This window comes from Octodon degus, unplaced genomic scaffold (genome assembly GCF_000260255.1).
Source record: "Octodon degus isolate 3935 unplaced genomic scaffold, OctDeg1.0 scaffold00081, whole genome shotgun sequence".
NCBI classification, from domain to species: domain Eukaryota; kingdom Metazoa; phylum Chordata; class Mammalia; order Rodentia; family Octodontidae; genus Octodon; species Octodon degus.
In genome coordinates, this window is record NW_004524657.1 from 1,289,235 (window position 1) to 1,306,992 (window position 17,758).

A 17,758-nucleotide genomic window follows, 5' to 3' on the forward strand; every position below is an offset into this window, starting at 1 on the left:
TGGATGTGTGGTGTCTGTGGTGTATGGATGTGTGGTGTCTGTGGTGTGCGATATGTGGTATTTGTGGCAAATGTCTCTGTGGTGTGTGGATGTAAGGTGTGTGAGATGTCTGTGGTATGTGAATGTGTGACATGTAGGGAATATGTGGTATGTCTGGTATGTGGTATGTGGATTGTGATGCTTGGATGTGTGTGGTGTGCATGGCATGCACGCTGTGTGTGGTGTGTAGCTGCACACTTACTGTTTTGATGTTAGTTTTCTGACCACATCTTGGACTGGCTCCTTCTCAAGAAGCCCAGAGCCTCCTCCTCCGTGCTGAGCCACTTGTATTTATAGGTCCTTCAGTCATAGTGGTGGCCCAGAGAAGCCCCTGAGGGACCACTGTCACATCAGCGCAGCTCCTGGATGACTGATGGCAGTGAACAAAGGGACTGCTACTTGTCAGTGTGGGATGCAGTCAAGGTGTCACACTGGGATTCCCTCTGAGAAGCCCCCTGTGCCCACTTCCTGCCCACAGCATCACTCAGATTACCTGGTGAAATCAGGTTTCCTGGGTGAAAACTATGCATTTAGGAAAATTTGAACTTTTCTTTTGAATTTTTAAAAAAAATCTTGTATGTATGTATGTATGTATGTATATATTATGTATTTGTTTATTTGGTACAGAGTCTTACTATGCAACTCTGACTCATAGTAATCCTCCTGTCTCAGCCTCCCCAGCTCTGGGATTACAGGCATGTGCCAGCACAGCATGAGGTACTGGATATTGAACCCAGGTCCTTGCACTTGCCAGGCAGGCATTTAGAGTGCTGAGCTATCTCCCCATCTCATACATTGAACTTTTTCTAGCTGCTATAATTCAGTGGCTGCATAGTTAAAAGCAGGAGTACCAATGGCTGGGCAGCACCTCTGTCTCTGAAGAAGGCCTGGAGCTGTCCAGCTACAGCATCAAAGCCCTGGGTTAGGATACCAATCTCTTTTTTCAGGTGCACAAAAAGATCTCTAGTGGGACACACACTATGACAGGATGACGTCCTCTGGCCCATGGACACAACTACATGGAACAGAGGAGCATGTTGAATTAGTACCATGCAGATGCAACCTGCGAAGCGCAGATGTCCTATTCTGCCAATAGCACTGTCAAATTCTGCCAGTGGTTGCATATGCCTGGAATTCTGCCCAGTAAGGTTAACAGGGAATGACACAGAGGTCACAAGACACTCCTCAGACCCCATGCAGATGGCAGAGCGCCCGCTGGCTGCCCCAGGGCAACAGTTTCTACAGGCCCTTCTGTGACCCACGGAGCCTCTGGGATCCTTCCTGTTCCTGCAGTGAGGGGATGAACTCTTGCCACACATAGCCACGTCACAAACCTCCACTGCTGGCACCCTGGCAGAAGTCAGCACCTGTCTGCACAGTGACAAGAAGTGAAGGTCGGGGCAGTGGAGCAGGAGGGGAAAGGTAACCTGTAGAGAAATGTGTAAAAGCACTTTTGAAAGTGCTCAACTCCCCTGCTCATAATTTAATATAAAAATGCAAATAGGATGATGCTTTCTTCATTTGAAAGTATTGATACTATCATTCCCTGCTGAAAGACATAGAAATCTTTTACAAAGCAACTTGGCAAGATCTTTCGAAGAATTATCTGGTATGTCCTCTTTGGCCCAAGTTGTTTTCACCTGTATTCTTTTGGTTTATGCTACCAGAAACGTATCCAACTAAAACTGGAATGAGTACTAGCAATACTGGAGTACTGCTATTGAGCCCCATAGCTAGCACTGCTTAGTGTCCATTGGGGGAAAGCTGGGCGCCATGGTTCACTATCCTGGTGTGCACAGGGCACACGGTGGCACCTGCGAAGTATGTTCGTCTGCAGTGGGGCAGGATGATGATACTTGTGCATATATCAAATCTGCATGGGTGTATTTTTGAAAGGTTCCAGCAGAAATGGTTAACAGGGCTATTCTGAGAGAGGGACTCCTGGGGATTGTTTTCACACTTCCTTGCAAGTATTTTACTTATTTTGGTCTTATTTGAAACTTATCATGTGAAAGCACTACTTTTAACAAAAGCCAAATCAAGGGGCTGGTGAGATAGCTTAGCGGGCTAAGTACCTGCTTAGGCAAGAGCAGGGACCAGGGTTTGATCCTGGTACCATATGCCACATGAACCCCGCCCCCAGGCACACTGAGATGGCCACAGAGTCTGGGCATGGATGAGCACACCTATAATTCCAGCAGTGGGGAGGCTGAAAACAGGAGGATCACTATGAGTCTGAGCTGCATAATGAGACCCTGTATAAAATACATTTTTAAAAAATCAAGGAATGTATAAAAAAGGTGTGGCCTTTTTATACAAGGGAATATTACCCAGTTATAAAGAAGGATGAAATGGAGACTTTCATAGGTAAATGGATACAACTGGAGTCCATACTCATAAGTGAAATGAATCAGACCCACATGAGTAAACATTGCATTATGTACCTAGTGAGAGAAACTGAAAGAATAAATAAGATATTATACATCTATATTAATTCTGGAAATAATGTCATGTTTGCTAAAGTTTTTTTTTTCTTTTCAAAACCGTTTTAATGATTTAAAGACTTGAGTCTTTTGAATTTTCATGTCAAATTTAGAAAAGCCAGCCAATTAAAAGAAAACTGGAGTTTTTATTGGTGTTAGATTATAGATCAGTTTTTAAAAATTGTTATCTTTAAGTGTTTCACCTTAAAATATATTTCTTGAAATCTTTAATTTCTTTTTTTTAATGTACTTAGCACAGGGTCTACAGGGTCTCACTGCACAAGATTGGACTCATGGTGATTCTCCTGTTTTCAGCCTCCCAAGTGCTGGGATTACAGGTGCATGCCACCACGCTCTGTCTCAGTCATTGTCTCAGCGTGCCCTGGGGGCGGGGCCGGCACAGCACACTAGGGATTGAACCCCCATCCCTGTGCCTTCCTAAGCAGGCACTTCAGTCCACTGAGCTATCTGGCCGGCCTGAAATCTTTAATCTCTTTGTAATACTTTTTTAGTTTTCTGTATATAGGTTTTGTAAATTTTGTGATGAGATCTATTACTATTTTATATTTTAATACTCTTATAAATGATGTTTTGTTTTTGTCACCATGAAGTGGAAGCAGTTATTTATTTATTTTGGCAGAACTGGGGATTGAACTCAGACCCTTGTGCTTGCCAGGAAAGCACTTATTCTACTGAGCCATCTCCCTGACCCCAAGCAGTTATTTTTTAATAAACATCTTCTTAAAAAGTCAAATCAAAACAATAGCAAAGAAAACCAACAACAGACAAAGCAAAAACAACTCAGTTTTTGTTTCTTTGCTTTGCTGTGTTGAGGATCAAACAAAGCCCTCCCACATGCTAGACAAGTGCTCTACCACTGAGCTATATCCCCAGCTCAATTACTGACCACTTTAACTGAAAGAAAAAAAGGACATAGTTATCCTGAAAGCCTATAAATGTTAAATCATTTCGAGAACTTCTGCCAATTCTTGACAGTAGTGAGGATCCTGTGAGGGGAATAGGTCAGGCTGTCTAAAGAGGAGGAGCTCCTGGGTATGGTGGAACATACCTATAATTCCAGCTTAAAAAAAAAAAGGGGGATGAGCTGATCTTCATGAAGAGGATAGGAGGACGCCTGTGAGGAAGAGGGACTCCCTGTGTGAGGATGGTGGGCTGCCTATGTAAGGAGGTCAAGCAGCCCTATGTGAGAACAGACACCTTGTATGAGGACAATGGGCTGATTATGTGAAGAGGATGGGTCAGATATGTGAGGAAGACAAGCTGCAGTGTGTGGAGAAGGGCTGCTATATGTGAAGATGGCCATTGTGTGATAAAGACAGGCTGCTGCCAGTATAAGGAACACAAGCTGTCACATGTGAGAAAGTTTGTCTCTTTCTGTAAAGAAAACAGTTTTCCTCTGTGAAGAACATTGACTCCCTGAGTGAAGAGAATGGGTTGGCCTGTATGAGGATGCTGGGCTGGTGGCCTGTGTGAGGGAAACTGGGCTGTCGTGTTTGAAGATGAACTGTTATGTGTGAATAGGATGGCCTCCTACTGTGAGGAAGATTGTTAGTCCTGTGTGAATTATACTGGATGCTTGTGTGTGACAATGGGCCTCTTTGTATGATATGATGACCTCCTGTGAGGATGGTCTACTTGTGTAAACAGGGTGGTCTCCCTATGAAAGAATGATGGGCTGCCCTGTGTGAGGGCAAGGTACTTGTGTGAGAAGAAAGATTGTCCATGATGACTCTCTCTGTGTTAGAAGGGTGCTTTCTGTGTGTGAAGAGGATGTTCTTCATGTGGAGGAGGATAGACTATCTGTGTGAGGGAGAATATCCTTTCTATTTGAGGAAGACAGGCTCCTTGTGTGAGATGTACAGTTTCCCTGGGTTAGGAGGGAAGGCTTTCTTTCTAAAGATGGTGAGAGCCAGGGATATAGCTCATCAGCATAAGTGCTTGCCTGGCACGCACAGGGTCCTCAGTTTGATTTCCAGTACAAAAAAATATATATAATAAAGAGGGTGGGCTACCTGTGAGAAACTTGGGTACCCCGCTGAGGATGGCTGTCTGTGAAATTAGGGCCATCTCCCTTTGTGAAGAAGACAGCCTGTTTGTGTGTCAAGGACAGCTCTCCTTGTGTAAAGAGGAAGTTCCTCTCTATGTACAGAGGATGTTCCACTTTGTAATGATGATGGGCTCTCTGCGTGATGAGTATGGGTTCCACATGTGTGGAATGGTAAACTTGTGTGAGGAGGATTGTCTTTCCTATATGAGCAGGATGGACTGCTTCTGGGAAAAGAAAAGGCCTTCTTGTGTGAGGAGGAGTCTCTGTGAGGAAGACAGCCTGCCTTGTGTGAGAAGGTTGGGATATGTAAGGATAATAGGGTGCCTTCCTGTGTAAAAATAACAAGTTGTCTGTAAGGAGAAAGGTCTCCCTGCCTAAAGAGAGTGGTGTCTCTTTTGGGAAGGCCTACTTCCTGTGTGAGAAGGATGGGTTCCCTGTGTGAGCAGAGTACAATGCCCACGTGAAGAGGATGGGCTCCTTTGTGAGAAGATAAGTTACCCTATGTGATGAAAACCAGCTCCCTGTGAGGAGGGTACTCTCTGTGGTGGAGAGGATGCAAAGAGTCCAGTCTATGTGAGAAACCTGTACTCTGTGAGTAAGGAGCATAGGCATCATTGTGTAATACACTGCCCATATGTGTGAGGAAGATTAGTTATCCTGTGTGGAGAAGACCAGTTTCCTGTATGAGGAAGAGACTCTCCCTTGTGAGGGGGAGAGGCTGCCTGTATGAGGAGGATGAGACTTTTCTGCGCAAGACAGTCACTCTGTCATGTGAAGAGGACACTATTTGATGAGGACAGTTTGGCCTGTGTGAAAAGGATGGGCCTCCTGGGTGAAGATGGGCTCCCTGCATAAGGACTAGTTGTCATGTGTAAGATGGACACATTGGGTGAGGACATTGGGTTCACTGTGGGAAAGGTAACCCCCCTGTGAGGACTGACAGCCTGTTGAAGAATACAGGATTCCTTTTGTGAAGAGGACAGCCTCCCTGTACCAGGAGTATAAGTGATCATATATGATGAGGATAGGTTGTCCTGTGTGAGCAGGATGGGCTTTTGGTGCTAGAACAGACCTTCTTGTATAAGGAGAAGAGGTCATCATGTGTGAGGAGGAAGGGCTACCCTGTGTGAGGAAAATGGTCTCCCTATATGAAGAAGAAGTCTTGCTTGTGTGAGAAGGATGAGCCTCCCTGTGTGAAGAGGGCGGTCCTGTGATGATGAGCTCTGTGTAATAATATCAGGCTCCCCATGTATGGGGTACTGACGACCTCCCTGGTGAGCAGAATGATCTCTTTGCATGAGGCAGATGGGCTGCTATGTATGAAGAGGATAGCCTGCCCTCTTGTGAAGAAAGGTCAGGCTATGTTAGGAGGATGGCCTCCCTCTGTGAGGAAGAAGCACTGCCTGTGTGAGGATGATGGTCTTCCTGTGAGAAGGATGGTTTCCCTGTATGAGGGAAGGACAAGCTTCCTGTGTGAGGAGGATGGGCAAGCCTATATAAAGAGGACAGACCTTCCTTTGTGAGAGGACCAGCCTCCCTGTGTAAAGAGGATGAGCCAGCTGTCGGAAGACATTGCGCTCCCTGTGTGAAGAAGACATCTTCCAAAGTGGAGAGATTGGTCTTTCTGTGTGAGGGAAGACAGGTTGCTTCCTGAAGTTATGTCCTTACTTTCTCTCCAGAAAGTGCCTCTAAAATTTATAGCACTGACTTAGTTTTATGAAAACATTCTCATTGGAAGGACTTATAAAACACCTGTCATGTAATCTACAAATATTTCTTACCTCTTCTCTAGTAAGTCAGAATGACTTGGGTCTCAGCCTTTCTTGACCTTGCTGCTGCCTGTAGTTACTAAATCCTGTAGTGGGACTTTGCGCTTCAGGATGTACCAGCCCCAGCTGTTGGGCTTGGTAATCTGTATATCTCCTCCATCCCTAAGATGCTAGGCCTTGCTGGGCCCAGGTTTAAGCTCAGGAAGGAACTTTTCAGATGGCTTTATGAGGGATATGAGTTAAGAAACAACCTCCTCAGGGTAGGGACTCTCCCCATGGCAAGAATGGTCAGGCCTGGTTCAGTGTCACACGAGTCCCACCTGCCTCCTTCCCTACAGCAGAAGCCCTCCTGATTGATATTCACCACAGCGCTGCTCAGAGCAGGGCACCTCATGAGGAAAGGGCCTCCTTTCGAAAGTTCCTGTATGACTGGGGGGCGAGGGAAACATGAAACGTGTGGGCTTCATATGCTCTGACCTGGTATTTTGAATCTTTTTCTGGCCCAGGTCAGACACCCCGATATCTGAAGGTCCTGGTGGGCAGCAGGCTAGGTGGGGGTGAGTAGCTTCAGTGGCTCCCGGGGCAAGGGTGAGAGCTGAGTGGCTAGGCCTGAGCGGAAGCGGACATGCTGATGTCGCACGAGCTGCAAAGCAAGGCCTTCATTCGATTTGGGAGCGCCTCCCTGCCCAGGCCTCTGGTTTGGCTCCTATTGAATTAGTCAGCTAAACAGAGCAGGAAGGAGCTGTTCACCTAATTGCACTTGATGGATCTCTCCATCTTGTTCAGATGCCAGACGCGAGATAGCTGCCCCTTCTAGCCTGGCGCTTTAGGGGCCCAGCCCCCAGAGGAAGCCTCTGTGGCAGAGAAACTGAACCCCAGGGGAGCTGCACAGGGGCTGCCAGAGGCCAAGGTCTATCCCAGATGGAAGGAAGAAGACTTGAAGACAAGCGGGTGTCACTGGGAACTCTGAGGGTGAAGGGCGCCTTGTCTTCCTGTGTTCCCTTCAATTACCATGACTGAAAGCCCCTCCTAATTTACTTTAGGGCCCTTGGATGACATCTTAAGAAGGATCACATCCGCTCCCCACACATGCCCGGAGGATCCTCTGACTGTTCCCGTGTCTGCTCCCTGCCCCCATCTTCCCCTCCCTGCCCCCACTTCCACCCCACCCCTCCCTGCCCTACCCCCACTGGCCCATCCAACAGTTTTGTGCCCGCTCCAGTGGGAAATGTAGACCCATTTCCTGTCCCTGGGATCCAGCTGGGAACAAGGGGCTTGTGATCTGGAGCCCCAGCCCTGGGTGCATCAGGGCAGGCACTTGACAAGAGACAAGCTCTGTCAAGCACTGGGAACGCTTTCTGGGATGGGAGAAGGAAGGAAAGCCTCAGTGAACCTTTCCTTGCCTGGCAAGCCAAGAGGACAATCACCTGTGGTCCTGAGTTCTCTTCCCCTCACCTGCCACAGGGCAATGGTGCCCAGGTTGTGGGCCCTCTGGGCCTCTCAGCTTCATCATCCCCAGGAGAGCCAGGACCTCCCTCCGGCCCACCAAATTCCCACTGTGTACTGGGAACTTAGTAGGCTCCGGTGTGCAGAGCCCATCAACCCATGACCCCTCACATGCATGCCAGAGCCCACAAAGTCCCATGTTAACAAAGAAACTATAAAAGCCTCCTGGGGGTGGGGGTTGAGGTCTTCCCAGTCAGAAGCACACAGGGAAAACCAGAAAGCAAAAAGGATACAGCTTGCTTCAAAATTGAAAACCAAAGCAAAAAGAATGGAGCTCTAGGCTAAGTTCAAAAGCAAATAACTCCTCACTCAGGAAAATGTCACATACACAGTGGTCCAAGGACTCTTGCCCTCCTGTGTGAGGAGCCCGTGGAATGAGCAGGAACACAGGTGTCATCTTCCAGGGCACAGTGGAAGGGACGGGGTGCTGTAGAAGAGAAGGGGCATATTGGGAGGGACAGTCGTCCTAGGCCTTGTTGCCTGGCTAGTTTGCTTCTAGTTTTCAATTTCCTTCAGTGGAAATGTACTGCTTCCATAACCATATGAAATAAATGTTATTTTATGTTAATCACAACATTGGTGCTGAAGCTAGGACATGGGGACAGGAAGTTCAAGCTGTGTGCTGACTGCATGGGGACCCCACTCTGAAACAGGAAGCCTCAACCTCCAGACATCCAAGGCTTCTCGCTTCAGAGGAGGAGACCAACCGTGAAGATAGCCCACCGAGGACCAGGCTGAGCAGCTGTGAAGCCCACTCAACCCTAAGTCCAATCATCTCCCACCAAACCCATCTTCTCTAGTCCAGGTTGCCTTCATTAAACTTTCATTTTCAAATTTAAAAACCCTGAAGCTCAGAATATATAGCACTGGGTGCTCACATTAGAAAGAAGACGTTGTCTCCTATCAGTGCTCTAAATCCCTAAACCAAGGAAAATAAAAAAAGGATGAAATAAACCCAGAGCAAGGCAGTCTGATGGAGGCAACAAGGTGCAGAAATTAACAAAATTGACAAGCAGCAAACAGTAGAGAAATCAATGAAACCAGAAAGCTGGTTTTGGGGCACACACCTATAATTCCTTTGCTCTGAGGGGCTGAGGCAGGAAGAGCACAAGTTCAAGTCCAGCCCAGACAATTTATGGACTTAGTAAGAGCCTGGCTCAAAATAAAAAATAAGGGGTTGGGAATGTAGTTCAGAGCAAAGACCCTGGGTTCAATCCCCAGTAACACACACACACACACACACACACACACACACACACACACACGCTGCTTCTGTAAAATAAATTTCTGACAACATAGACAAAGAAAATGAGAGAACATTCAAATCACCAACATCAGGAATAAAACAGCTATCATTATAGCTGCCATAATGAGAGGAAGGCAATAGTGGATCCTTGTGTTACAACCAAACTGACATATGAACAACTTGGGTTATGGCCAGAATTTTTTACTTTAAGGCTGAGAGACTTTGAAGGCTGTGTAGAGGAGCCTGAGCCTTCAATTGACAACTTGAGTTACAAGCAGCCCTTGGGAGCAAATTGAGTTCGTAAGTTAAGGGTCTATTCCATACTTAAATTTCGACAGTGTAGAAGAAATGAAATGACTTAATTCCTCAAAAACCACAAGCAACCAAAACCCAACCGATATGAAATGCATAAATATCCCACAATCTGAATGGCCCTATAGCAATAAAAGAAAATGAATTTAGAATTTAAAAGAAAACCCTAGGTAGGCCCAGACATTCTCAACAGAGAATTCTGCCATGTCTTTATGAAGAATTAATATCACAGTACAGAATCTCTTCTAGAAAAAAGAAAAAGAGAGAACACTTCCCAACTAATTGTATGAGGTGAGTCTTATATAAAAACTGGACATATCATGTCTGCATCTTGTACAATGAATAACCACTAAGACAACAATGTGCAATGTATTAATTATTGAAAATGTGCCAGTAATTGGTTGTGAAACTGTCTTATTGATATTTTTTCTCAATAAAATTACTAAAAAAACTGGACAAAGACATAGAAATAAAACTATAGATGAGTATCTCACAGATAACTATAGACTAGTATCTCTCAGAACTTCAATACAGGAACTGTCAATGAAATATTAGCAAATCGATGTGTTCAGAACCATATAAAAGAAATTACACTGTTATGTATAACTACTATGAAGACAACAATATGCAATGCATTAACTATTGTAACTGTCCTACTAACCTGTTTTGAAACTGTCTCATTGCTATTTCTTTCTCAATAAAATAAAAAAGAAAAAGAAAAAAATTACAGCTGGGCATGGTAGCACATGCCTGTGATCTCAGCACTTGGGAGGCTGAGGCAGGAGGATAGTTGCAAGTTCAAGACAACCCTGGGCTACAAAGTGAGTGCAAGCCCAGCCTAAATTAGCAAGACCCAGTCTCAAAAAAAGACCAAAAAAAAAAAAAAGAATTATACAGCATCACCACCCAGAATTTACTCCAGGTATACAGATTGAATCCATACAAAAATCAACCCACACCACACACTATCAACAGGCTGAACAATAACAACCACATAATCTTACCAACTGAGGCAGAAAAACCTTTGACAAATCCAGTGCCTATTCATAAAAAAACCTCTCAGCAAACTAGGGATAAATGAGGCTTCCTCAACTTCTTCAAAGGCATCTATGAGAACACTCCACAGCTAATATTACTCAGTGCTCAAGACCGAATGCATGCCCTCTGTGCTTGGAACAAGGTGCCCGTGTCCACCAACACGTCTCTTATTCAGTGTGGTACTAGAAGTTCTATTCTCTGAAATACAGAAGGAAAAGAAATAAAAGCCATTCAGATTGGAAAGAAAGAAACTAAGCTGTCCTGATTTATAGGTGATTCAACAGTCTATGCAGAAATGCCTAAGAATCTGCACAAAAACTCCCAGGATCGGCAAGTGAAATTAGCAGACTGTGCAAGGTGGGCATGCAAAAACCATTCTCATTTCTATACACGAATAATGAATATGCTAAAATAAATTAAAATACTGTTTCACCTATGATCACTATAAAAATAACAAAACATGTAGACATAAATTTAAAACATTTAGAGAGCTCAAAATGGTACAGGTTTAATGCAACTCTGATCAAAATCTAGCAGAAATTTTTGGTGGTCAAGGACATGCTTATTTTCTTACCAAATTTATAGGGAAAAGTATAGGCAAAAATAAATCTTGACTTGAATTTTGCATCTTATATAAAAATTAACTCAAGATATATCACGCATATAAATGTAAAATTATAAAGCTCTTCTAGAAAAACAGGAGAAAAATTTCAGAACCTAAGACTAGTCAGCGTTCTTACACTTGACACCAAAAACAAGTGGACTCATCAAAACTCAAAGCTTTTGTTTGCTGAAAAGACCCTGTCAGGTAAATGAAGAGACACAACAGATTTTTATACATGACATGTGTGACAAAGGTAGTTGGAGTCTCAAAGAATTCTCAAAACTCAATAGTAAAAGGTTATAATTTTATTAAGAATTGGGGAAAAGATACAAGTCATTTCACACATGTGTCAACAGTGATGGCAGCAAACTGGTAAGAGCACACTCATTGTCAGTGCCTGCTAGGGAATGCAAGTCAGAAGCACACCGATACGTCACCACCACTAACACAAAACCACTGGCAGCATCTCATGGTGGGATGCACGTGGAGAAGCGGCCTGCACGCGTTGTCGTCGGAGCATGGCAGGCAGTCTGTCCCTTCACTGTGAAGTGAATGTGCAACTGCAACGTGACCCAGCAGTGTGGCTCAAAGAAATAAAGGTTTATAGTCACACAGGAGCCTGGACCAGAAGCTCTCGTCCTGAGAGTGAGACCCAGGCGCCCAGCAGATGTCCTTAGTTGGGTGAAGGGTTAAACAGGCAGCGTCCCCACCCCCTGCTCAGCGCAGGCAGCGAAGGCTGCTGATACACAGGGCGGGATGGCTCTCCAGGGACTGAGCCGAGTAAAAAAACACCAATGCCAAAAGGTTACATAATCAAATGATTCCATTTCCATAACGTTCTTGCAATGACAGAACAGAAACAGAGAACCAAGTCCTCCTGGTTGCCAGGGCTTCAGAAGAGGGTGGGGTGAGGCAAAGCTGATGCGACTTTAGAAGGACAGCACATGGGTCTGGTGACACACACTTGTAATCATAGTGCTTTGGAGGCTGAGGCAGGAGGATGATGAAACTGAGCCCAGCTTGGGTGACTTAGTGAGACCCTAACTTAAAATAAGACTTTTTTTTTTTTAAGGAGTGGAGATGTAGCTCAGTGCAAAGGTTCAATCCTCAGTACCACACACACACACACACACACACACACACACACACACACACACTACTAGGGACCTGTGCCTTTAGGGTGCTTCATGCCTCTCTTGTACTGATATCTGTTATTTTTGCAAGATATTACCCTTGGGGAAGCAGGAGAAGGCTGCACAAATCTCTCAACACCATTTCTTCAGCTTGTATGTGAATTACAGACATGAACATTTTTAAGGAAAAATTTTAAAGGTACTTTTTTTTAAAAAAAAAAGAATAAAATTTAAAGGTCCCAACAGGCAAGGTGGCTCAGGGCACGGCAGACACCGGCCAAGTGGTGACATGGCCTCCTGCTGTTCTACAACAGTCCCAAAGCAAATTGGAGACTTGATGATTCAACGGAAGCTGTTGGCCCCTCTGCTTCCATGAAGCCCACCATCCATGCCTCAGCTGGCTTTGGTCCCATGGTTGGGCCACTGCCCCAGTGTCCAGTATAATGCCCCAGTGGAGCTGGCTGACACCCATGCCCCAGAAGTACTGTCCCCTCTGCTGGCGTACTGGAGATCTTCAGGTGATCAGGTGGGGCAGCTTCCAGCCTCCCTGCCTTAGCCCTGGCCTCAGCTGTGCCAGAGATGGGCAGAGGGAGAACACTGCCTTGCCCTTGGTGGTGGTGGGGAGCTGGAAGGAAGCCGTGCAGGAGAACACCATTGCTTCCATGACCAAAGCCAGCACATGGACCTCCAGGCCGCAGCTGCCGTCCTCAGGAAACCTCTGCTCCCACACTTGCTCCTGACCAGGAAGCCTGGACTTGGGCAGGACGCTGGAAGAGGGAGCTCACATCTGCCTTGGGGACACTGGGTCTCTGTCCTGATGCAGAGCTCCTGCGCAACCCCGGTCAACTCCCTCCCCACAGCAGGCTCAGCCTGGCCCAGGAGAAGTGGAGCCTCAAAGCCCCCAGGCTGACCCCAGGGCCTGGCATGCAGAGGAGAGCAGGGAATGGGGTCTGCAGACACGGAAGGTCCCAGGCCCTGTAGATGTTACTTGAGGCTCTGGAAACCTGAAGGGGAGCCTGAGCCAGCAGGGTCTGGGGCAGCAAGCCCAGGCTGGGCAGGCTTGATGACAGCTCCAGCTGGGGAGACGCGTGGGTCCCGGGCTTGATCCCCAGTGTGTGTGTGTGTGGGGGGAGGGGGGATCTGGCTTCAGTCTGAGGCCCTCAGTGCAGTGTTGGCTCTAGCCAGCAGGGGCTGGGATCCAGGCTCAGGCTCAGGGAACTCACATAACCTGGCCTCTTTCTCGTTGGCTCTAAGCAGCTGGGCTGGAGCATTTGGCCAGGCCAAGGGGACCAAGCGGGGAGCAGGAAAAGGCCTGTACAGAGCTCTCCTCTGGGATCCTCAGTGTGGTGACCTGCGTGGCAGCAGCACAGGCACTTGGGATCTGCTTTCCCTAGCAAGAGACAAAGCACATGGGTGCTGGCCTGCCGGGCACCTATGCAGGCCAGTGCCAGCACCTGAGGGGCTTGGAGACATCCTGGAAATACTGGGGCTGGGGTTGGAGCAGGATTGTGACCATGAGCAGGCAGCGATCACCTCCTCTCGTTCCTGGAGAGGAAACAGAGGCCCAGGGGAGTCCTGACAGCACATCAGGCCTTGCACAACCCAGCACCCTGGCTCACCCCTGTCTGTCCTCTATGTGGCTATCAGGATGTGAGCAGATGTGGTCTGGAGCACCAATGCCAGGCAGTGGTGGGGAGCAGGACCACCCCAAGTCGTCTAAGTGGGCATCTCTATCCTCAGGAGCATTTTGGCCACAGCTTCCTCAATAGAAAGGCATGTGAAGGGTTTGGGGTCCCAGAAAGAGGCCCTGGATGCCTAGTGGAGCCTCAGCCTCTCTAGGCCTCATCCCTTGTGAGGGGCCTGGCTGGGCCCCAGGACAGCTGAGTGTGTGTCGGTGACGGCCAACAGTGGCTGTTGCCCTGAGAGGATGTAAACAGCTGCTTCTCAGTGTCCTGGGCTAGAGGGTCCAGGGGCACCTGGTTAGGGGCAGCTGCCTCCTGCCAGGAGGGAAGGGATGGCTGGGCATAGCCAGATCCCTGCCCAGGCTGCCTTCACCCACACCATGAGACAGCATCTGCTCCCAGGGTACTGTCCTAAGTTCTGGGATGGTGACCCCTGCCCGGAGTGATCTCATCAAGCCCACAAGGGCTGCCCACTCAGACAGCTGCAGCCTGGGTTCCCTCCACGCCCTCTGGACTTGGTGCCAGGCACAGCTGTCCACATGAGCCAGGGAGGTCCTGACTGGAGAAGCCACTGTCCTGGGAAAGGAGCTGCAAGGGACACAAGTCCTGACCCAACTGTCCCACACTGCCAAGGACAGGGCTCTAAAGGCTGCAGGTCCAGATGTCTGCTGAAAACCTGGCCAGAATCTCAGAGGAGGCTCAGAGGAGCCTGGGAGGAGTCAGGTGGGGACAGCTGACCATGCTCTGCTCTCCATCCATCCTGGGTAAAAATTGTACAGCAGGGTCACAGCAGGGCACCCCATGAGAGGGGCTGTCCAGCCAGCAACAATATACAAGTGTATAAGAAGTGTAGGGGAAACTACCCAGCACAGGAACTTCATTCTAGAATCTTATCCCACATGCAAAGACCCACATGCCTCCCAAGGTGAAACCATAGGAACTGGGTCCCTCATGCTGACTGAGGCTGGTCACACTTGCTTCATATTCTGAGAAGGACTGAAACACAAAGGTCAGAACTAGGTCCAAGACACAGGCTCTAGGACCTGTGCTGGCACATTTGCAGTGGAGGTGGAAGTTCTTGCCAGTAACCTTCAGGCCAGGCCAGCTGGAGACCAGAGCTCACGTCACAGGGAAGGGAAGTAGGGGAAAAAAGAAGCAATCCCAGTGTCTTCTCTGGGTAAGACAAGTTCTCAGACATCTCAAAATTGTACAGACACAAAACACTGTATAATTGTTAAATTATTTGGAAACTTCAAAAGTTGGGTTGTTTGTATAGTTCTTAATGATATGGTGGCCTGCATTAAGTCTTCAGTGAAATCCTGGAACAAATATAAAAACAATCTTCCAAAGTGTACTAAAGTAGTCATAGCTGCTCGAGTCAAAACAGGCAGAGTGTGGAAACCTAGGAACCCACGCCAGGAGCACAGAGCCTCTGGCCTGGGGGGATTCGTCCAAAGAGGTCAACTTGGATTCTAAATCTGCGGTCACCTGGGCTGCAGCTGATCTAAATCAAAGCCCATGTCTGGAGATTCCCCTGAACCCGAGATCCAGTGGAGTATATGCTGAAATGAAGCACTAGGGTAAACTCAAGTAAGGACAAACTAGAAATGATTCTCTGTCTGCCATGGGAATAAGAGAGTCCACCACTCTGGCCTCCGTGTAATAGAGCTACACTGAGCTACCTGACAGAGCTACCTGGCTGAGATGGTGTGGACTCAGCAGTCTTTGTGTAGGAGTTCAGCCTTCCTTCACAACGCTCAAACTGGTCATTTGATTTCAGTGATACCCAGTATTAATTTTAAGGTACTTTGAAGATGTGAGAGAAATCTTCCTTGGAGAAAACCTCAAGTAATATTTCAAAGGAAAATAAAACACTCTCAAAAATATGTTAAAATCAAGGAATTCTGTTCCTTAAAAAGTTCCATGAAGAGAGAAGAAAATATAAAGCTCAGCCTGAAAGAACACATTTGCTACTCAGACAATTTGAAAGTGGCCTGGTCTATATAGATATAAAAAATTCTAACATATCATTAAGAAGTCCACTTGGGGTTGCCACCTGTGGACACACCCTTGAAATTCATCACGATAGGTCAGAAACTTAGTTCTCTTTCCCATTTTGCAAGATGATAGGTGAAAAAACGGAGAAGCCAGACACTAAAGAGAAGAAACCTGAAGCCACAAAGGCTGCTGCCAGTGGTACAGGTAAAAAGGGTAAGGTGAAGGCAAAAAGACCAAGTAGGGGCAGCCTCACTGCAGCCGAAATCCTGTCCTGGTTAGAGGAATTGGTAGATACTCCAAATCTGCCATGTATTCCAGAAAGGCTTTGTACAAGAGAAAGTACACAGCTGCTAAATCAAAGGTTGAGAAGAAAAAGAAAGAGAAAATTCTTGCTCTGATCACAAAACCAGTCAGTGGGGACAAGAATGGAAGTACCCAAGTGGATAAGCTTTGAAAAATGCCTAGATACTACCCCACTGAAGATGTGCCCTGAAAGCTGTTGAGCCACAGCAAGAAACCCTTCAGTCAGCATGTGAGGAAACTTCGAGCTAGCATCACTCCCGGCACCATCTTGATCATCCTTGCCGGGCATCACAGAGGCAAGAGAGTGGTCTTCCTGAAGCAGTTGGCCAGTGGCTTGCTACTTGTGACTAGGCCTCTTAGCCTACATATGTTCCTCTACAAAGAACACACCAGCAATTTGTCATTGGCACCTCTACAAAAATTGATATCAGCAAAGTGAAAATCCCCAAACACCTCACTGATGCTTACTTCAAGAAGAAGCAGCTGCAGAAATCCAGACACCAGGAGGGTGAGATCTTCGACACCGAGAAAGACAGATACCAGATTTCAGAGCAGCACAAGGTGGATCAGAAAGTGGTGGACTCACAGATTTTATCAAAAATCAAAGCTGTTCCTCAGCTCTGGGGCTACCTGCAATCTGTTTTTGCCCTGACAAATGGAATTTATCCTCATAAATTAGTGTTCTAAATTTCTTAACTAAGAACCTAATTAAATAACTGATACATTTTTTTAAAAAAGAAAGAAATTCACCACCATAATCAGGACCAGGAACTCATTCACCACACCCCCAAATGTTCCTTTCAGTCTCTCCCTATGGGCCTTGTCAATCTTCTCGTATTTCCAAGAACTTAAAAGACTTAGCTTTTATGTTTAGACCTATGACTCATTTGAGCTAATTTAGGTGATGTGAGGTAGGGCTCGGCTCTCCTCTGTTTGCATCCAGATGTCTTATGTGGACATCCAGCTGCCACATAACTGTTCAAGACTATTCTTTCTTCAAACTAACTCAACATTATTGTCAAAAATCAATTCATTACGAACATGAGGATTCATTCCTGGACTCTCAATTCCATTTCGCTGATTAGAAGGTCTGACTTTATGCTAGCACAACCTGTCTTAATTCCTCATTTTTGAAATGGAAAATGTGAGTTCTCTAATTTTGATTTCTTTGAAGATAATTTTGGCTGTTGTGTGTTCTTTGTATTTACGTATGAGTTTTAAGATCAATTTGTCAATTTTTACAAAAAAAGTAGTTCAGTTTTTGATAAGGATTGTTCCATATGTAGATCAGTTTGGAGGTTATTTCCATCTCAGTAACACGAAGGTTTATTTTTTTTAAGGACCCTGCACTTGCCAGGGAGGCACTTATTTTACTGAGCTATCTCCCTGGCCCTACATTAAGTTTTTTAATACATGAATGTAGCTGTTTACATTTTTTAAGCCCTTTTAAGTTTCTTTCCTCATTATCTTGCTGTTCTTAGTAATGTCTGATGCTTCTTGTGATGTTATTTCTAAATATTTTATTCTTTTGATGCTATTGCAAATGGAATTGTCTTTTAAAAATTCATATTCAGTAT